This window comes from Lepidochelys olivacea, assembly GCF_965140295.1.
Source record: "Lepidochelys olivacea isolate rLepOli2 genome assembly, chromosome: 8".
NCBI lineage: Eukaryota > Metazoa > Chordata > Testudines > Cheloniidae > Lepidochelys > Lepidochelys olivacea.
The window spans coordinates 12499056-12521954 of NC_140418.1; the positions used below are offsets into that span (position 1 = coordinate 12499056).

The 22899-nt window shown below is 43.7% G+C and overlaps 1 protein-coding gene and 1 long non-coding RNA gene across 3 annotated transcripts in view; one reads left to right on the forward strand and one right to left on the reverse strand.

Annotated features, from left to right (window-relative positions):
• Positions 1-22899, reverse strand: part of JADE2 (jade family PHD finger 2) — a 148560-nt gene that overhangs the window by 76329 nt on the left and 49332 nt on the right. The window lies entirely within an intron of this gene.
• LOC311524895 overlaps positions 1-22899 on the forward strand; it is a 36196-nt gene that overhangs the window by 6246 nt on the left and 7051 nt on the right. Inside the window, exon 3 of one of the 2 annotated variants that reach the window (XR_014712637.1) lies at positions 18951-19136. The exons of the other annotated variant lie outside the window; for it this stretch is intronic. This is a non-coding gene — a long non-coding RNA (uncharacterized lncRNA). Of the gene's footprint in view, positions 1-18950; positions 19137-22899 lie in introns of those variants that run through there. 2 annotated transcript variants of the gene reach the window in all.

The window sequence follows — 22899 nt, forward strand, 5'->3', positions numbered from 1 at the left end:
GGACCTATTATCTCTGTAACAGAAAACAAAGCACTACTGCTTCCCAACAAAGTCTATGATGGAAGTCCAGTCTGTTCCTATGAAAACCCCCGCTGGTGTCAATGGAGCTCCATGCATGTCACTGAATTTATCCCACATACTACAGTGAGAAAAGAGCCTCCCTCCCGCATTGTGTCCTCTGTGCAGGGACTAGGCAGTCCGAGCCCAGGGAGCTCCAGGACTCACCAGGCCAAGCGCGGCTGTTGGCACCAGCCTCTTCAAATGGGTTGGAGCCGTGGCCCTATCCCCAGTTTACACTGGCTGCAGATACTGTCCTTTCCTCTTCAAGGATGGCACAAAGGTTGCGTTCCCCCACGGCTCCTGGAGGCTGTGACTGCACCAACACAGAGGCACAGTACCCAGGAATTCTCACTGCACTGGTGCACCTTTGCACTGTCACTAAAACAGGGCTTAATGACTAAGCAAATAAGGAGGACGTCAGCAGGATACAGCAATAATATGCTCCGAAAGGCCCAGAAATGAGCTTCCTGAAGTTTAACATAGGGAACAATGGGAGATGAAAGCAGCCTTATGTAGCGATGGACCTGCTATGCGGAGATGAGATGCATGAACAACATAACATTTTGGAGCATTAAAGGCTCTTTGTGATGGGCATGGGACAATAAGAAAACAAAAAGGATCAATCATAACCCTTGGGAAGGGGCGGAAAATGTCACAAGGACCAGGTGACCCATACCTCCGAAGGAGAATCATTTAAAAATGGGCCAAAAAAGGAGGGTGGGCAGAGGATAAATAATGCAAAAAAAGGAAAATGAAAACAATAAAGAAATGAATGCGAAGGCCTAAAAGTGACTAAGTAAAATACAGGTGCATTAAAGAAAATCATTACTCCATTAAAACAACATGATTGTTTTATTCATCTCAGATATGAATCCTTTAGAAAGAGAGAAGGAGTTGAAACCTAGATCTTGCAGTCCTTACTCCAGTAAAAACCCTCTCACTTCCATGGAAGGTTTTTCCTGAGTGAGAACTGAGTAAAGAGGGAAGGATCTCCTGAAAAAGCAGTACTACCATCTAAGCTAAGAAATTCAGAAATGTGAATGCAAAAATATGTGTGCATATTTTGCATGCTCAATTGCAGTGACTGTTTGAACAGGAACTGTCAACTAGGTGAATGTCTGGCAAAAGGTCAGGGTTCAGATGTCTAACTGGTCATTTGCATGCACAATTTCTCCACCTCCATGTTTAACTGTGATACTGGCTGGTGAAAATTATGCACACAAACAATCCAGAAAATACAAACTCGAGCGTCAAGATTTGTGCCAAAGCACTTTGCACCTCTGCAAAGGGAAAGCTTCCAGTATGGCATGGTAGGAACTGGATGCCTCTGATTAGACCTTGTGGGTTACAGAGCTTTTTAGTTCTCGGTCACTAGTTCAAATCCAGCCCAGGTCAGCTGCAACCAACAGACAAACTCTGATGGCCACTTATATGAAATAAGATGGTGGTGGGGGTCTCATGTCCACATCACAAAACCTCCCCCACAGTTGGCACTGCTATTAGTGGTCTGAGGAGCGAGGCTAAGGGCTGAACATCCCATAGATGCTGAAGTACTCTCTCACCCCTCAAGATGGACCCCCAGGACTAGGGTTCAGGCATGCGTGGAGTGGACTTTGATCCCCAAGGCTGTCCATTTGGCACCTTCACAAAGTGCAAGAACATTCAAAATCAGCATTCTTTCCTAAGAGAACATCACCTCTTCCAATCCAGAGAAGGGCTCAGGAGTTAAGGGGCAGGCTACCAAAAGGGGTCATCTGATGGAGCTGCAAAGTAGAGCGTCCACCCTGAAGGCGTCAGTTCATGGTGAGATTCAGAAACGCATACCTAACATTTGGCTCACCGGGCTTGGAACTGAGCCAGCCCCTTCACCTGAACAAAGCTCCCGCAGCCAGCTCCCACCTGCTTCCTTTCAAGAAGCCATGCTCCCACACACATCCTTAGCATTCTGGGGGGCCGTAGGAAAGATGGTTGTTGGGGGGAGAACAAGGGAGAGAAGTTCCCCAGCTTCCCATGTAGTTGAACAACCTCAGCCCTGAACCACTGATGCACTGGACCTAGAGCAGCTCTTATGCTATGAGCTCCCAGTTCTAGTGTCACCCTGGAAAGGAAGACATAGTTAATCGCTGGCTCTACAAGTGCACATATATATGGTGTCTGCTTAGGGTAATCACATGGCCAGCAGATCATGCACTACATTACTGTTGCTGCCTGGTATGTTGGGAGTGGGCTGATACATTTTTTCCATTTAAAGCAGTGAGTCTGTGCCTGCAGTTGTAGTGACATGACGGATGACAGACAGAGATGACTCATCTCAGGGAGATGTTAATAAGTGATGTTAGAACAGGAAACCTCTGAGAGTTCTGCTCAGGGTGTGGTGCAACTGGCCTATTATAGCTTCCCTTTTAATCTGGGCAAACTCCCTGAAATGACTAGAGCTACCGGTACCTAAATTCCCATCTCTTATACACATCTATTGGTGAATCTCTGGATTACATCTTTAAAATGGTATTTTTTACCATGTGAATAACCCTGTGTAGAAAGAGGGGAGAAACCTGCCTCTTCTAACAGGGGGATTAAGAGGAAGACAAAGGAAACAGGCGAGAAAGTGATGGCTTGATGGTTCAGTGGATGATACCCAAGTTGCTCAAGTTCAGTCACAGATCAAAGTTGAACTCTTTCTCTCATCTGTGGTTATATTTATCAGCTCTTTATCTCAAACCACACAGAAAAGTCCAACCTGTTAGATGCATCACTGGAGCCAACAGAGACGGCAGGTGATAGTAATAATTATAATTCGCCCTTATATAATTCTTTGTTGCCCATAGCTCCGAAAGCGCATTACAAATGTGGGGGAGAATCACTGTTGCTGTTTTATATGTGGAACAAGAGAAGCACAGAGAGGTGAAGAGAACCAATGGCAGAGCTCAGAACAGAACCCACATCTCTTGGCCTGGTACTCCAACATTTAGGTCACAGATGCTCCTACTTGATGACTGACCAATACGCCTTATATCCAGAGACCAATCTGATTTGTTACATGTCCTGACACGCTACTGTGATCATTCCTGATCACATACAAAGACCAGAAAACTCTTCTGGTGGAAGGAGGGAGAAGTCAACAGGATGCAGCAATGACCCTGACGTCAGGTTAAATAACTGGGACCTAAAATATCCCTTTTAGCTAAGGACCAGGGACAAGTGGAGCAGGTACGGCATACAATCGTTCCTTTATCACCTTGTGGCTGTCCATCACCCTGACTGGTTTGGGCTGCTCTCTTCAGTGAGGAGAGGTTAATATACCTGTGCCAGATCAGTCACTGCATCCTACTGAGTCCTGGATGTGCAGGGAAGCACAATATAGAGATGATTCACTGATCACTATTCAACTCTCGACCTTGAGTTGGGTTCCAGCCAGTTTATTGGGTGTGCCTGGGAAGCCTGACCACCAGCATCATCATGAGGCTTAAAGCAGCAGCTCCCACAGTAGCCCAGAAGCAGTAAGCGGGAAGATGACTGGCTGCCTGGCACCGTCCCCCACCCCCCTCGCATGCAAGGAGCTTATAAGGAGGTGCCAGGGAATGAAAAGCTCCCTAGGACCTCACAGGATGGCCTGTCACAGGCCTGTGCCCAAATAGCAACCATCGGCTGAGCCACAAATGGGAAAAGCATGGGAGCCATGACAACCAGCTACAAGCCCAGGAAATCGTGTTCATGCCTGGGGCTGCACTCATGTGCACAGAGACCTGATAAGCACATTTTAAGAGAAGGAACGTGATTAATTTCCCAGCAGCGGGAGCAGTCACTTTGTGTCTGTACTGAGCAGAAGGGAAGAAGCCCAGCTGATGTGAGGCACTAGAGGCTCACACAAGGGTTCACCCCAAGCTAGCTGCCCTCAAGGAGGCAGCAGGGAAAGGCTACGCCTTACCACAGGGTTTTGGCTAGGGAAAGGAGCCATAAGCTTCCAAATCCCCTTGGCAGTCATAAGCCACAAGCCAGATACACCAGGAAAAGAAAAGTGGCAACCTGCCAGCCCTGAAACTCCACAGCCTGGAGGGTTCCACCCGAGGGAGAAGACAGGCTCACTCGATAAGCCTCCCTTGCTCCAGAGCCTGGGGAATGGTTCCAGCAACACCCGGAGAGATGACAGCACAACCTTGAGAGCTACACTTTCGTCAGTGGGGCACAGGACTCAACTAAACTCCATGAAGACTCACCAAGAGTGGGAGATGGGTATCTGCACCAGCACACTCCGAGCACTAGCCAGACCTGCTACCACCCTGCAGCTGAGTCCTAACTATAAAGCTCCTCTTCTTCAAATTAATCCGTAGAGCTTCTGGCTCACGGGGCAGTGACCACTCAGAACCTGGTAGGAACACTTGGAGGATGAACCCACTTCGCTTCTGGGGGCTCTGATTATGTTTCTTTACTTTAGTAAAAAGGGATGGGATTCCTTGGTGGAGAAAGTATTTGATTGCTGCTGGGGGGGTTGCTCATCCATTTCCCCTTGATGTCTAGGCCTTTTTCTTTTACCTTTTGATTCCATCTACACCCCCCCTTAGACAATTTGCCACCAGATCCTGTTTTACAGTGATGTATTAGGAGCTTTCTGGAACTGTTAACTCCTAACTGTTTCTCCTAGAGCTATGTTTATTCCTTTATTTACCCAGCTATTAGATGCAAGCACCAAATCTCAGAAGTCCAGTATCAACCAAGGAGCCCAGTTAAACGAAGAGCTGAGAATTGTGATCAATCCAAGCAGCACAGGGTCCATTAGCCATAAGGCAGGCCTCAGAGGCACTTCTGAGGAAGCGCTAAGTAGGCTCCACCACTCTTGAGGACCATGGGTGCACCAGGAGGGTACTACATGTTAATAAAAAATACTCAGTGAGTTCCCCTGGCTAATCATCTTCAAAACCCGAATGCTTCACTCAGCTGAAGAGCCAATGCATTTTATTTTATTTTTTATATCTAGAATGTTTCCCTTTAATGTGCTAGATAGAAACGATAAATTATCCTGCATAGTGCTTCTCTTATGCAAATACTTAATTTTATTACAGTCATCGTCTCTTTACCTACATTCCAGACTAAATTAGTCTTGTCCAGTACCCATAAATAAATCAGCTTAGGAAAGTCAGTGGAAAGATAATTCTGCCAGCAGCCTTCAGCGGATGCTGATATTGTTATTACTGCCAGCTTTATTCACGGGGGAATTCTTTTGCAGCACACTAGAACTTAAAAAAAGCATTCTGCAATTTGAAGAGATGATTTTCATTTTCTTAGGGCTGTATCTGTTTACTAAAATAGAATCTGGTAGGCCATTCAGAGCAGATGCCCAGTCTTCTCATGAATTTAGGATAACAGATTTATTACACTTTATCGCTTCTGTGTCCTATGGCAGATTTTAAGATGTTAGAATAGAGGCCAGGCGACATAAGGGAAAGTGATGGAATCACAGGCAATGATGAAATGGTATCAATGCCAACAACTGCGGTGGCATTCAGAGACTGCATGACCCTTAGTCTGTTCATGCCTAGATTCTACAGTGATTGGAGTCACACTTTCAGACTTGGATATGCCATTATCTGGAGCTGCTATTCAGGGTTATAAAACCATCAATCACATAACTACACTCCCAAGACTACAGGTTCATTCACAGCTCAAATAAGGAAATATATACCAAGAAGATATTTTAAAATGGCTGATAGTGGTTTTATTTTAAAATGGTACTTAAGTCACCTGGGCTAGCTGCATCAGTAGCGTGTTAGCATCGTCAGCCGCCAGGTCTCAGATTAATAATGGACTGTATACATTAATATTTTTGTCTATAGTCCACCAAAGATGCTTTGCATGGGGCTAGTGCAACAGTCTATGACGTATGTATGGCACCCTACAGGCTCTGGTTTAACTTCTAGCACAAGCAATCGGTAAGAGAACTGTAACTGGAGTGACTAACAGCAAAACCTGGGCTATTCTGTTTTTAAAAGGTGCAAGTAGCATTCCCTGAGCGAAGGGAAAGATTGGAAGAGTACTCAGTGTTGTTAGCCACAGTACATTTTTGATGCACCAGCAAAGCTCTTGGTGATGCTAGTCCCAAGGAGGAAAATAATGGTGCAGTATGCCCTGGCACACTCTTGGCAAGAAAACTGTTTATTTACAAAGAAAATCAGTCAAAACATCATATTCTGCTGGCATCCCTAGTACTGTTTCGTTCAGAAAAATAAGAATTTGTAGTATTTCCTGATTGGCTGTTAGAGCCAAAAAATACTCGAGTTCTGGCAAGTGTCTCAGTACATCCACAGAACTTCATACACACTCAGTCCCCAGCTAATGGTAACAGCTCAGCTAGGGGATCAAAGGTGAAGTATTATGAAAGCTAACCTGCAGATTCACCAGTTTCAGTCTGATAACTGGTCCAAACTGCTGGTTCTTGTGCTGTATATTCATTTCAGAGACTGCACCAAACATGTTTCTAGAAGGCAAGGGTAGATAGATTTCTGGCACAATGGAAGGCCCCAGACCTGCCACACCTCATTCACATGAGTAATCCTTACTCACACAAGCAGTTCTAAAGAAGCCAATGGCACTATTAATTATTATTATTACTCATGTGAGTGAGGGTTTTCATGCGCTGTCCCTAAGTTGCCCCCGACCAGTAAGACAGCTTTCTTCTGGCACTTTAACCAATAGCTCTATACAAGAAGAGGTTAGAAACACTTTCACTGAGCTTTGCAGCAACTACCTTTGAATCAAATTCCATGATCCTTAATTGAGCACAACTCCCACTGACTTAATTAAGGACCACAAAATGCGTCCCTCTGCTTGCAGCCCATGTTTTGACCCTTCAGTGGTTTCTTCATTTCATTCTGGATTTGTGACACTACCAAGGATCTTGACATTTGGGTTTGCAAATCCCTGCAAGAAAATCCCTGTATTTCTTTACCTGGCATTAAAGACTGGACTTGGGGACTTTCTCAGATACTGGCATAGGCTGCTGATTGACGTGAATTCTAAAACTGTTCCTTTTATGGAAATGGAGCTGAATCTCCAAATCCTAGTTAACAGGTACAATAAGAAAATGCTTCCTGTTCCCCTTCTGCCTCTACAATATCTTCTAGTAACAATCTGTAACCAGCATGGGTCCTTCCCGGCCTTTGGAACAATCTAATCCTCTAAGCGGAAACTGATTCACTCTTCTCTGATGTATTAAAAAAAGAAAAACAAGTGAACAGGAGGCACTAAACAGCCACCTTGTTAAACCCAGACAGCTTTTCCAATTTAGTTTCTGAGCTGTTTATCACCATATAAAAAAGCCTGATACTCAGCAGACTAGATAAAGTCCAGAATTTTGATGTTCATGTCTTCCTCACATTTGTATTTCAGGCTAAATCTGAGTAAGACTAGTTGGACAAATGAATTATTTAAGTCTCAACTCTTATTCAGTGCCTGGAAAATAACTTCCATGTAGATCAGAAAAGAGACCTGGAAAACAAGCACTCAGGTCTGATACCAACCAGTCCAAAAGAAAACAGTTACTTTGTGAACAAATAAAGCTTATCAAGGACTGGCTTGAACAATAGATAGGGCCTTACCAAATTCACGGCTATGAAAAACGTGTCACGGACCATGAAATCTGGTCTTTTGTGTGCTTTTACCCCATACTATACATATTTCACAGGGGAGACCAGCGTTTCTCAAATTGGGGGTTCTGACCCAAAAGGGAGTTGTAGGGGAGTGCAAGGTTATTTTAGGGGGATTGTGGTATTGCCACCCTTACTTCTGCGCTGCCTTCAGAGCTGGGCGGCCAGAGAGTTGCAGCTGCTGTCTGAGGGCTCAGCTCTGCAGGCAGCAGCGCAGAAGGAAGGGTGGCAATACCATCCCATGCCATCCTTCTGCGCTGCTGCTGGCAGCGGCTCTGTCCTCAGAGCTGGGCTCCCAGCCAGCAGCCGCCGCTCTCCAGCTGCCCAGCTCTGAAGGCAGGCCCACCGCCAGCAGCACAGAAGTAAGGGTAGCAGTACCGCAACCCCCCCTATAATAACCTTGCGACCCCTCCACAACTCCTTTTTGGGTCAAGACCCCTACAATTACAACACCATGAAATTTTATATTTAAATAGCTGAAATCATGAAATTTATTATTTTTAAAAACCCATGAACGTGAAATTGACCAATATGGACCATGAATTTGGTAGAGCCCTAACAATAGAACATGGATTTTCCTGGACAAAGGCTAAAATTTCCTGTTGAGGGCTAAATATCTAATATGCAATAGCCTCAGGCTGTGTGAAAGGACTTCTCGCAGCCAGTTTGCAACATTCCCCCACAACAAACTCACGCTAACTTAATGGAAGGTGCTCTGAACGTAAGAATGGCCATACTGGGTCAGACCAAAGGCCATCTAGCCCAGTATACTATCTTCCAACAGTAGCCAATGCCAGGTGCTTCAGAGGGAATGAACAGAACAGGTAATCATCAAGTGACCCATCCTGTCGCCCATTCCCAGTTTCTGATACCATGTAGATGGGTGCAGGATGCTCGGATAGGTGGATCCTTCATATGTATGGGCTTAAAACCTCTTCTCATTTTTAGTCTCATCCAATGCAGACCTCGATCTCCCTAGCTGCAATAAATATAGAGGAGCTGCAGCTTTGCAGTTGCACAAAAGAAGTGGAAAGGATGGAGATGGCTTTTCTGATTTGCAGAAAAACTAGACCCCTTTAGGTAAACACTAAAATCCATCCAGAGGGTGCTATAATGTTCATGCCTGGAGAACAGGAAAGCCAATGAACTGGCTTCATTGTGGTAAAATCAAACCATGCAACAGACTAGATCTTTGGTGAACGTGCAATTCCATGTATCCTTGTGAACAATTAGATAAGAAGGGCTGTACAGCAGAGTCCTCATTTCTCTTTTTCCTTGTCCTGTAAGATAACAGGAGCCAAAAGCTACCTTAATTTGTTGAGCCCATTCTACCCTATATGAGAACCTTTTGTCTGGAGGAACTGAATTAAGGCCACAGTGCCTTGGCACACAGCCCTCCATCCAAAAAAAAAACAAAAACAGAAGATAACAAGGGCTTTTGGTGCTGATCTAGGCCAGATTTAAACCAGTAATCTAGAGCTGAAAGGCTCTAAATATCATTATGAAGCCTTTGAGCCAGTCTGTTCCCCAAGTTCTTTAAAAATACCAGTATCCCAACAAGAACTTCCGCAGTGAGTTAATAAGAGAAAGACCCATAAAGTGACATGGCAAAGTTTGTTATTTTACTGTAACTGCAGATTATATGGAGGATAAATACAAAAATTAAACAAAATATAGTTACGATAGTCTCCTTGGAGCAGTTCTCTCTTCTGCTGCCTAATCATATCCACTACATTTTAGCAGATTTCATAAAACGTGGGACCTAGGAAATATATGAGCTAGAGTCCCTGTGAGCCTGGGAAGATGAGCTTTTTAACCCACTCATTGTTAGTTATTCTTCAAACTGTCTTCCCTTTCCTATGTGTGTCGGTCACATATTTAAGTCATTTGTTTTAGCAGGTGCCGGTAGTGCGTGTACAAACTCTCCCTTGCAAACCTCATTGTAAACAAGTGTCTCACCACCCTAAAGTGCTTTCTAGGTCTCCCTGTTTTGGTTTGGGTGGGGGTTAGAACTTACATATGGTAACTCTGTGAACAAAACCCTATGTTGTTTGGTTAGTCCAAGTGGGAATTTACTCAAAGAGCTTCTATTTCTCAGTCCTCCAACAAAGTGATACCCTTCTAACAGCTGCATTCAGTACATTCTGCCCTGGGAGCTAGCCAAACCCTGCCCTACTTAGATTAAACATATCATCTCCATATCCTACCAGCATTCAGCACAAGCCAACAGGACATCAGTAAAAAAATATTCTGTTTTCTTTTAAAAAGCAGAGAGGTAAATCCTCGAAGCCCCAGCTGAGATAGGAGCCCTACACCCCATACAAACACACAACATGATACAGTCCCTGCCCTAGAGTTTACCATCTACATAGACAAGACAGACAAAGGGAGGAAGGTCAGACAAACGCACAGAGAAGCGAACTCACACAGCAGGTCAGTGGCAGAGAACGCAGGTCTCCTGCCTCTTCTGATGAGTGCCCTATCTGCTATACCATATTACCTCTACATTGGGCTTCCCTGAAAGGCTGCCAGGTACATGTCTGGAGAGTGAAACTGTATGACAATCCTCTTAAAACAGAGGAGGCAGGTTGCTAACATTTTGCTGATTTCAATTTAATGAAGCAATTTATATTTTGGAATTGTTACTAGTAAAACCAAAGAAGTTAGAGCGTATGTTTTCTCTATATAAAAGGTTGCCTCGCTATACAGTTCGAGACAAGCTACTAACATTAAAGCATCTGGAATTAATTATCTAAGCCAGACAATGTTTCCAGAATTATTTAAATAACACAAACAGATATACACTCATTTTCATCCGTCTATTAAAGGACAATAGAGAAAAGTTTTGCAAGCAGTAGGCCCACATCTGCCGATACTATGGGTTTCAGAGCATGTGACTGTGACCTTGCAGCTGCTCAGAAATTAGCCAAATATCATCTATAAAACTGTAAATGAAGCTGCAAAGGCAGAGCTGCAAAAACATCAACATTAATATGAATTTTATATTACCATCGTTATGATCAAATATGATCCAGATCGTGTAGCACTCCACTGTAGTATGGATGGATACAAAATATTGGAACCAAATAAAACCAACCTTTTTGTGGGCATATGTGAGGTCACAAACAACCACGCCTATTTTAAGAACACCCTTTCTTAATTAAATTCATGATCCATTGCATTCATCCTGAACCCTGAAATCAGGGAGGATGGTTTTGACTCTATAACAAGACACTGCATGGGAGTTCTCAGCACAGTCACCTCAGAATAGGCCACAGTCAATCCAGAGAAAACACCAGTAGACAACCTGCCTTTCACTAATTTCAATATGCTTCTCTGAAGCAGCATATGCTTCTGTGGGTTTCTTAGATGTTCTTCAGTGCGATGTGCAAAAGCAAAGCTCTACCAGCCTTAACACAATTCAACAAGTTCTATGCAAGATCTTATGTACCCCCCACTTCCAGAGTACTAAGCACCTCACCTATACTAATTAATTTATCCTCACAGCAATCCTGTGTGGAAGGGAAATATTACAGAATCACAGGACTGAAAAGAACCTCGAGAGGTCATCTAGTCCAGTCCCCCGCACTCAAGGCAGGACTAAGTATTATCTAGACCATCCCCAACAGGTGTTTGTCTAACTTGTACTTAAAAATCTCAAGTAACAGAGATTCTACAACCTCTCTAGGCAATTTATTCCAGTGCTGAACCACCCTGATAATTAGGAAGTTTTTCCTAATCTCCAACCTACACTGCTCTTGCTGCAATTTAAGCCCATTGCTTCTTGTCCTATCCTCAGAGGTTAACAAGAACAATTTTTCACCCTCCTCCTTGTAACAACCTTTTATGTACAGGTGAGTCGCATCATATGCTCATTTAACTTACGCGAATTCAACTATATGCGGTTGGCAAAAAAAAGGAAAATAACAAGATACCTGAAAACAGTGCTGACGATTCCGCCCATCATTCCACTCAATGAGCGTATGCCCCGGAGTGAGTGTGAGATGGGAGACGTGAATCTGCTGTTCCCTCAGTCGGTCTCAGTTCCCGCGTGCCTCTCATAGTGTGAGCATCTCGCCGCGCTGAGTTTGATTCTAGTGTTTAAAGATACTGTACGTATTTTTCATACAACATGGGCAAGCCAACTACTTCATCTGGTGCTCAACCGAAGAAACAGCGATCTGTTTCAATGCTGGAGGAAAAACTGGCTGTGTTGGACTTATTGAGAGAAGGTATGTCGGTCTCCAACGTGGCACGTAAATATGGCTGCAACAAATCTAGCATCGTGCCATCAAGATTCGAGAGAGAGAAATTCGTCAAGCCGTGGCATCAAGTGCTCCAATAACTGCTAAGGTGACGAGCCAGGTGCCACTATAAGACTTTAGTGAAGACTGAAAAGGCATTCAACTTATGGCTGGAAGACATGAACCATAAATGTGTGCCTATCGATGGCAACACGTTGCGAGAAAAGGCTCTTAGCCTCCATGTGCTGTTCAAACCTCCTGCCGAAGAGGGACAGCCTTCTGATGGAAAGGAATTCAAAGCCAGCCAAGGTTGGCTTAACAGTTTTAGGAACCGCTTCAACCTCAAAAACGTGCAGACTACTGGTGAAGCTGCATCTGCCAATGAAGAGGCAGCAAAAGCCTACCCCAAACAATTAAAGAAAATCATAGAAGAAAAGGGCTATCTTCCGGAAAAAGTTTTTAATGCTGACGAGACTGGGCTCTTCTGGAAAAAAATCCCCAACCGCACTTACACTTCAAAATCAGAAAGACAAGCCCCTGGCTTCAAAGCAGCTAAAGACCATGTAACTGTGTTGTTTTGTGCCAATGCGGCTGAGCATTTAATAAAGCCGGGCTTGCTCTACAGGGCTGCAAATCACCGTGCCCTAAAAGGCAAGAACAAAAATCTCCTGCCTGTGTTCTGGCAATCAAATAAAAGGGCTTGGGTGACGGCAGCATTATTTCTGAATTGGTTCCACAAGTGTTTCATTCCAGAGGTCGAAGAGAAAGGACTTGACTTTAAAGTGTTGCTGATCGTACACAATGCTCCTGGCCACCCTGCGGCATTCCGGTTTGCGCATAACGACGTTGAAGTCGTCTTTCTCCCCCCCAATACCACCTCCATCCTCCAACCTCTCGACCAAGGCGTGATTCACTGTTTCAAGGCCACGTACACGAGGCTTACGTTCTCACGGATACGTAGCTCTATGGATGCTGATCCCAATCTTAATGTGATGGAGTGTTGGAAGTCTTTCAACATTGCCAATTGCATCACTTATATTAAACAGGCAATGGATGCAATCAAGTCTGAAACAGTCAATGCATGTTGGCGAAACCTATGGAAAGAATGTGTGAATGATTTTAAGGGTTTCCCGACCATTGACAGACAAAGAAGTGAAATACATTGTTCAGGTGGCCAGGCAAGTAAGTGGGTGGTGATGGCTTCGTCAACATCCTTGAGGAAGAAATGGAAGAATTAATTGAGAGCCATAGAGAAACACTGACTAACGAAGAGTTAGAGGAACTGATAAAATTGTCTACAGAAGACAAAGATGATGACAACGAACAGGAAGAGCCAGGAAGTTGGAATCTTCATAAATTTGCTGAAGTGTTCCAAGCAGCGAAACACTTGAATGATTTAATTTCTGAATACGATCCCTCTGTGGAACGAAGCCTCAAAATCACATGCAGTATTACGGACGATTTGAGACCGTATCAAGAAATGTTTGAGCAGCTCAAGAGACAACAGCGACAGTTGCTGATCACCATGTTTTTCAAGGAAAAACAACAGCAGCAGATGAGCCTACGCAATCAACTTCTTGAGCTGAACCAGAGCCAACCACTTCGTCTACAACTCGCTCTCCGTCACCCAAGCTCTCCGTCACCTCCGTCTCCTGGATCGACATCAAGCCCTGACGACCCCTTGTAATTACCCCCTGTAATTAAAAATACAGTACTGTAAAATTATATTTTTCATATGTACTCTTTATTATATACTGTACCTTACTGTATACATTATACATTTATACATATTACTGTACAGGGCTGTATACACAAAACCATGTTCAGTATACTGTACTTTATGGGCAATTTAAGGGATTTTCAAGGGTAATTTTGACTGTATGCGATTTTCGTCTTATGCACTGACTTTAGATCCTAACCCCCGAGTAAGATGCGACTCCACTGTACTTGAATATTGTTATCATGTCCCCTCTCAGTCTGCTCTTCTCCAAACTAAACAAACCCATTTTTTTCAGTCTTTCCTCATAGGTAACATTTTTTAGACCTTTAATCATTTTGTTGCTCATATCTGAACTCTCTCCAGTTTGTCCACATCCTTCCTGAAATGTGGCGCCCAGAACTGGACACAATACTCCAGTTGAGGCTGTATCAGTGCAGAGTAGTGCGGAAGAATTACTTCTTGTGTCTTACTTACAACACTCCTGCTAATACATCCCAGAACGATGTTTGCTTTTTTTGCAAGTGTTACCCTATTGACTCATATTTAGCTTGTGATCCACTATGACCCCCAGATCCCTTTCCACAGTACACCTTCCTAGGCAGCCATTTCCCATTTTGTATGTGTGCAATGTAACTGACTGTTCCTTCCGAAGTAGAGTACTCTGCATTTGTCCTCATTGAATTTCACCCTATTTACTTCAGACCATTTCTCCAGTTTGTCCAGGTCATTTTGAATTTTAATTCTATCCTCCAAAGCATTTGAAACCCCTCCCAGCTTGGTATTGTCCGCAAACTTTATAAGTGTACTCTCTATATGCCATTATCTAAATCATTCGTGAAGATATTGAACAGAACCAGACCCAGAACTGATCTCTGCAGGACCCCACTTGATATGCCCTTTCAGTTTGACTGTGAACCACTGACTAGTCTGTAGGAACGGTTTTCCAACCTGTTATGCACCTACCTTATAGTAGCTTCATCTAGGTTGTATTTCCCTAGTTTGTTTATGGGAAGGTCATGCAAGAAAGTATCAAAAGCCTTACTAAAGTCAAGATTTACTACATCTACCTCTTCCCCCCATGCACAAGGCTTGTTTCTCTGTCAAAGAAAGCTATTAGATGGGTTTGACATGATTTGTTCTTGACAAATCCATGGTGACTGTTACTTATCACCTTGTTATCTTCTAGGTGCCTGTGAACTGACTGCTTAATTATTTGCTTCATTATCTTTCCAGGTACTGAAGTTAAGCTAATTGGTCTGTAATTCCCTAGGTTGTCCTTATTCCTCTTTTTATAGATGGGCACTATATTTTCCCTTTTCCAGTCCTCTGGAATCTTTATCTACTCAATCAGCTCCTTGAGTATTCTAAGATGTATTTCATCAGGCCCTGGTGATTTGAAAACATCTAACTTGTCAAAAGAAAAGGAGTACTTGTGGCACCTTAGAGACTAACCAATTTATTTGAGCTTAAGCATCCGATGAAGTGAGCTGTAGCTCACGAACGCTTATGCTCAAATAAATTGGTTAGTCTCTAAGGTGCCACAAGTACTCCTTTTCTTTTTGTGAATACAGACTAACACGGCTGTTACTCTGTAACTTGTCTAAGTAATTTTTAACTTGTTCTTTCCCTATTTTAGCCTCTGATCCTACCTCATTTTCACTGGCATTCATTGAGTTAGATGTCCAATTGCTACTAAACTTTTTGGTGAAACTGAAACAAAAAAGTCATTAGCACTTCTGCTATTTCCATATTTTACGTTATTGTGTTGTTATCCCCCCACCCCTAATTGAGTAACGGGTCTACCCTGTCCTTGGTCTTCCTCCTGCTTCTAATATATTTGTACAATGTTTTCTTGTTACCCTTTATGTCTGTGGCTAGTTTAATCTCGTTTTGTGCATCAGCCTTTCTAATTCTGTCCCTACATACTTGTGTTACTTGTTTATCTTCATCCTTTGTAATTTGATCTACGTGTCCACTTTTTGTAGGATTCTGTTTTGTGTTTCAGATCATTGAGGATCTCCCAATTAAGCCAGAGTGGTCTCTTGCCATGTTTCCTATCTTTCCTACTCAGTGAGATAGTTTGCTCTTGTGCCCTTAATAATGTCTCTTTGAAAAACTGCCAACTCACTTGAACTGACTTGCTTCCCAGGAGATCTTACCTACCAACTCCCTGAGTTTGCTAAAGTCTGCCTTCTTGAAATTCATTGTCTTTATTATGTTGTTTTCCCTCCTACCATTCCTTAGAATCATGAACTCTATCATTTCATGATCACTTTCACACAAACTGCCTTCCACTTTCAAATTCTCAACCAGTTCTCCCCTAGTGGCTTTCTCTACCTTCTGAAATTAAAAATATGGTCTCCAATACATTCCAAGAACTTGTTGGATAATCTGTGCCCTGCTGTGTTATTTTCCCAACAGATGTTTGGGTAGTTGAAGTCCCCCATCAGCACCAAGTCCTGTGCTTTGGATGATTTTGTTAGTTGTTTATAAAAAGCCTCATCCACTTCCTCTTCCTGGTTAGGTGGTCTGTAGACCCCTACCATGACATTACCCTTGTTTTTTACCCTGTTTATCCTTATCTAGAGACTTTCAACAAGTCTGTCTCCTATTTACATCTCAACCTCAGTCCAAGTGTATACATTTTTGATATCTAAGGCAACTTCTCCCTTTTTTCCCTGCCTGTCCTTCCTGAGCAAGCTGTACCCCTCTATACCAATATTCCAGTCGTGTATTATCCCACCAAGTCTCTGTGATGCCCACTATGTCATAGTTGTGTTTAATGATTAGCATTTCTAGTTATTCCTGCTTATTACCCAAACTTCTCGCATTAGTATACAAATTATGCACATTTCAGAAATAGGGAAACTGCAGTTCGCAGAGATTGTCTTAGGTTACTCAGGAAAACTGAAACCAATTACCCCAACTCAGGATCTGGCCCCAGAGGTATAATAAAGCATGATGTCACACCAGCAGTCAACGATGCCTGATATACCACTCCCCAATAGTCTGACACCCATCCACATTCTTAATACAACAGTTACACTAATCAAGTCATGCTCAGCCATTAGATTCACAAGACTGGAGACAGAAAACAGAGGGAATAGTGTGAGACAAGGCAGATCCAATGGAAGTTTTGTCTGAGTGCATGAAGTGCGTAAGGACTTCACGACTGACTGTTGATACCAACTGTTGGTATAGACTCACCTAACAGGGTGCTATGATTTTTAAATTTCTATTTTGGATGCTGTTACTCGGTTTTACTTAGTCCTCACTGAGGCAAAACAGCCACTGGGCCACAAGGGCTGCAGAGGACCCTTTGTCCTGCAAAGGGGAGCTGCATACCATCCAGACTGATTCTTCGGAAGGTCAGGCCATCACAGCCAGAACAGGAAGTGGCTGCAGTGGGACCCTGCGGAGGCCCAGCATGCTCATGCAAACAGGAAGCTTTATTTCTCTGCGAGGTCACTTTTTCAAGGTTTTCTGATCTCCTAAGCAGACACAGGCCACTTCAGTTTGGATTTTTTTTATCTTTTGATCAGCTAAAAGCCTCAGGATTTAGTCCTGATTTTCAGAGGAATCTATGTATCTTTGATAGTGTAACAGAATCAGGGCAAATTTAAGGCCAGTGCGTCCAGACACTGAGAAAATTGGCACAAGTATCCCTTTGTGAAAGTACTAGGACTATATCATGTCTGTCCCTTTACAGAATGCATCCCCGCAACTCCAATCCCAGACTTACCGAGAGGATGCACATCTTCATTAGATTCCAAAAGAGGAACAAAAATTGGATCGTATTAAAAAAAATCTAACACCACTCCTACAAGGATACATAAGCTGCTGCAGAATCCTCCACTGCCCCTTCTGTGGCTGAGCCTCAGGAGAAGCTGCTGCTAAGTCAAAAGTCAGCCAGCATCTCAAACTGAGAAAAGTAAGTCCAGCCTACACATCCAGTGACAGGCCCACCTGCCTGTCTAGATGTGGTATATCTTGATTTTTTAAAAGCTTTTGATACTGTCCCGCATGACCTTCTTATAAATAAACTAGGGAAATGCAACCTAGATTGAGCTACTTTAAGGTAGGTGCAAAACTGGTTGGAAAACCATTCCCAAAGAGTAGTTATCAGTGGTTCACAGTCATGCTGGAAGGGCATAATGAGTGGGGTCCCGCAGGGATCAGTTTTGGGTCCGGTTCTGTTCAATATTTTCATCAATGATTTAGATAATGGCATATAGAGAGTACACTTATAAAGTCTGCGGACGATACTAAGCTGGGAGGGGTTGCAAGTGCTTTGGAGGAAAGGATTAAAATTCAAAATGATCTGGACAAATGGTCTGAAGTAAATAAGATGAAATTCAATGAGGACAAATGCAAAGTACTCCATTTAGGAAGGAACAATCAGTTGCACACATACAAAATGGGAAATGACTGCCTAGGAAGGAGTACTGCGGAAAGAGATCTGGGAGTCATAGTGGACCACAGGCTAAATATGAGTCAACAGTGTAACGCTGTTGCGAAGAAAACGAACGTCATTCTGGGTTGTATTAACAGGAGTGTTGTAAGCAAGACACGAGAAGTAATTCTTCCGCATCGCTCCACTCTGATTAGGCCTCAACTGGAGCATTATGTCCAATTCTGGGCACCACATTTCAGAAAGGATGTGGACAAATTGGAGAGAGTTCAGAGAAGAGCAACAAAAATGATTAAAGATCTAGAAAACATGACCTATGAGGGAAGACTGAAAAAATTGGATTTGTTTAGTTTGGAAAAGAGAAGACTGAGAGGGGACATGAGAACAGTTTTCAAGTATGTAAAAGATTGTTGCAAGGAGGAGAAAGAAATGTAACCTCTGAGGGGAGGACAAGAAGCAATGGGCTTAAATTGCAGCAAGAGCAGTTTAGGCTGGAGATTTGGAAAAATTTAGGATTCTATGTTGGCAGGTGTGGGTAGGTTGCGTCTCTTTCCTAATCCACAGGTACAAAACGCACTGGTCAGTTCTCTATCCTCATTGTTCAGACATGAGGGGGCTTCACAGGGTCGTAGGAGCACACGAGGGTCAGATGGTGTTTTCTAGTATTTAGAGCAGAGGACTGGGAGTCAGGACTTGTGGGCTCTGTTGCCAGTTCTGCCACTGACTCACTGTGTGATCGTGGGCAATTCCCATTAACTTTGAAGCTCCTCCATTTATTCTGTTATTTTACCTTGCTCAGTGCTTACATTCAAACCCTGTCGATATGGTCGAAGATTGTGTTCACTGATCAAGAAAAAACTCTATCTGCCTACCAACAGAATGACAGCCTGTGTTCAGGGGAGCCATGTCCTGAAAACTCACTGGATCAGCTACATAGAGGAGACAGCGCATCTCACACCACAGGGCACTGTGAGCTGGGGCTCCTGAAATGTATTCCTGGCTCTGCCACTGACTCATTGTGCAACTCAGTTAGCCTCTGTGCCTCAGTTTACTCACAAGTGAAATAAACCCTTACATCACACAGGTGTGGCGAGGTTTAATTCTAGATCTATAAAGCGTTGTGAGACCCTCAGATTATAGGCTCCATAAAAAGGTAAAGTGTTGGCATTATTACCTGATTCTTGTAGGTGTACAGCTGTGGGTTAATGCTAGCATGAGCTGAGTAAGCAGAGCATGTCAACCTGTCCTTCCAGTGCCTACCAGCAAGGAAACTTGCTTTTAACTGCTCATTTCCCCTGTTTTCATTCAGCTTCAAATGGCATTATATATCTGTGCTGGGCCCCTTTAAACTCTGGCCAATTCTCAGGCACACATCGGTACAAAATAAAACCCTATCAGGTACTGGTCAACTAGAAGTGGCTCGCTAGATGAAACAGCCCTGCTAAGTTCTGCCTGCCAGGTGATCTCACGGACAGTCAGACGAGGCGGATATATTGATGGACACTGAAGACATTCAAACACTCAATGGAATTAAGCAAGTTTCAGCACTGGATAATGCAAGGGAAGGTTGTGAGGGCCAAGCCAACGTGACCAGGGCCAAAAGATGAGTCTCTGCACCTCCCAGAAGCAGTGCTAAACTCAGTGCCTGGATCCCCTCCATCACCTGCTACTCAACAGTGCTCATCTTCAGCAACCCATTTGTTTTAAGGTGGCTCTTGGTTTCAGTCATTTCAGATGGTTGTTTTCTGGGGAAAATGCTCCTTAAAACAAATCCTTTCCTCTCCACCTCACCCACAGCTTTGACATTTCAGAGCTCCAGAAAATAAAATGTTTCCAAATCTAATTTTCAGCTTTGGATCTGCAAGACCTAGAGGCAACGCAAAAGTAGGAAGAGTTCATTTCTCAAATCCCAGCTGAAAGATTAAAAGAATGGGAGAAGCTGGGTATAAAATTCCTTTGGGAGCCAGAGACTGACTCGCTGGGTAGGAAGTGACCCCGCCCCCTTCCACAAAATATCTATCTGCTCATGGTCTAAATGCTCCCTAGCTCCCCAGAGATGGAATCTGTTTTCCTGTGGGTTGCAGTATGATTTGCTAAATATATTATGACGCACCATTCCACAGCTCCCAGACCTCTGTGTGGCTTCTCCTCCCCTCTAGGAATTTCACATACAAATCACTGTCAAAGTGACAGCATTAGCACAAGTGAGTTAACACAGAGCATTCATCAACCTAGGGCCCTAATTCTCCTTTATACAATGGCCACTTTACCCCTCTCTGACAGTGTAAAGGATTGAGCTGTACCTGTTTTAAGGTCCCTTTACACTGCTACAGTAGCTGCAATGACCTTATTATAAATGAAAATTCGGCACTCTATGTTGCTTACTTGAGCACAGGGTTTTCAAAAAGCCAGAAGGGTTTTTTTTCTTTAACAGGTTTGATTTCCTGATTCCCTGAGTTTCCTGAGATATTGTTATTTCTTTTTAAATCACTCATCAAATGGAAAAAAATATTCAAAAAACAAAGTGAAAATTTACTGTAGGGCCTAACATAAACAAAATGTGGATTCATACCCTGACAAATGCACACAGTGTTCCTATGCTCAGAAGTGAAATAAGATTGGCACTATAAAAATATTTTGGGGGGAGAGCTGATTGCAATTTCAATTTTAAATTAACGACCCCTGACGGGGATGGAGAAGGAAAAAGTTAAGCCCTCACACTGGGGAAAATAAGTTTTAAGACAAGTAAAACTGAGGGTCCTGAAAATATTATTCTTGTCAATCCGCTAAAACGCAGTTAGCAATGCGAAGAGTTAGCAATGGCCCCCAGAGAAGACAAGTTTTAAGGCGGGTCATGTTCCTTCCTGTGGAGATGCCAGAGGTTCCAGTTCAGATCCATGCCTGGCAGCTGAAATCTACGTTTCATCACTGTGACTATCACATCAGCACCAAAAAATGGAAAACATCTGGACCAATGACTGTATCAAGCGGGGAGCTCTGGGGAGGAAGGGCACACACATACATCTGCTGTGCTTCCTGTTTTGTGTGATGAAAGATGCTTGTGGGATTTAAAAGCGAAAATCTGACAGTGCCAGCATTTATTCTCTGTGGGCCTGATTCACCACAACCCCGTACGGGGTGCAGTCGCTTACTCGGGGTCAATGGAGTACAAAGTGGGTGTGTGGTGCTAAAGGAAGGCACTTTATTTCACTCCCTTTGCACTGGTGAAAATGACAGCAGGGAAACGGTGGATTGGGCCCTGTAGAAGTGAACTCTCTTGGGGAGTTTTCGATTTGAAGAATCTGAGGAGAGAGAGAGAGACTGTTTCTATTTGCTCCCTCAGGACCGAAGATGAAGGTTGTTGCAAGCTGCCCTGCTGAAATACCATGCGCTGCACTGGACAGCATGGATGCACCTGCTTTAGAGATACAGGAAACTGTGGTTTCCGCTTCCACTTAGTAACTCAAGGCAAAATCCTGGTCCCTGCACACAGTTGGAGCAAGTTATCTGTGCACTGGGGAACTAAATGGGGAGCTGGGGCATTAGGATCCTACCCATGACACAGGGACAGAGTGTGAGTGCTCCCACAGTCCCTGGAGGCAGGGTTAGGTTAGTGGATATGGGTGGTTGTGGGCACGATGGCCATGCTTAGTAACACACCTGCCCCAACCCAATCCCCTGGCCCACGGTAGAGCCATGATGGAACTTTCCTCCCCAGTGCCCAGTAGTGCACCGGGCCTCTGTGCAGTCTCACCATCCGTGCATCACACCTGAACAGGTTCTACTGCAATCCAGGCTTTCCCTGTCCCCTGGCAGGGGTAGGAAGATTTTGCTCACAAAGCTACAAAACAAAACACAGTCCAACAAAATGCCTAGAAACAAAAGCTTTCTGCAAAAATGTGAATTCCCAATACAACAGCTCAGGCTGGTTTTAGATTGGCACTTACTGCACAGGTAGTGCCAAGCTATCACTTTTCATCTTGAAATAAACCCAAAACCTTCAGTCCAAGGGCTGGACGTTTCCTAGTTCAGGCTGTGGTTAGCTATTAAAGGTGACTAAAAAAGGATATTCCACACACAGGTGTTTTTCAAGGAGTAAGTTAACTCAACGGTCCCTTTTACAACTTCCCTTTTGATGTGTTCAGACTTCTCATTAAAGTTTCATTTCTTCCTATATTTTCTCTTGGGAAGGCAGGGGGTATGTGTGTACAAAAGTTTACTTCATAACTTTTGGCCGGCAGCTGCAATAGCAGCTGTCACCAAGGGACAAACTGTGCTTCAGACGAGGTTATTGACTTTATTGAAATTCCTCCATCATTTGAGGAGCAAAACAGAATTTCCTCCATATACAGTAACTCCTCACTTAACGTTGTAGTTCTGTTCCTGAAAAATGCGACTTTAAGAGAAACGATGTTAAGTGAATCCAATTTCCCCATAAGAATTAATGTAAATGGGGGGGGGGTTTAGGTTCCAGGGAAATTTTTTTTTTGCCAGACAAAAGACTCCACACACACACATACACACAGAGTTTAACACTGTACACAGCGATGATGATTGTGAAACTTGGTTGAGGGGGTGGAGTCAGAGGGTGGGATATTTCCCAGGGAATGCCTCACTGCTAAATGATGAACTAGCAATTGGCTGAGCCCTCCAGGGTTAACTCGTTGTTAATGTAGCCTCACACTCTACAAGGCAGCACAAATGGAGGGAGGGGAGACTGCATGGCAGACAGAGACACACACCCTGTGTGTGAGAGAGACAGAGATGCACATTTCCCCTTTAAGTACGCCCGACACCACTCTTAGGGCTTGCCTACACTTACATTTT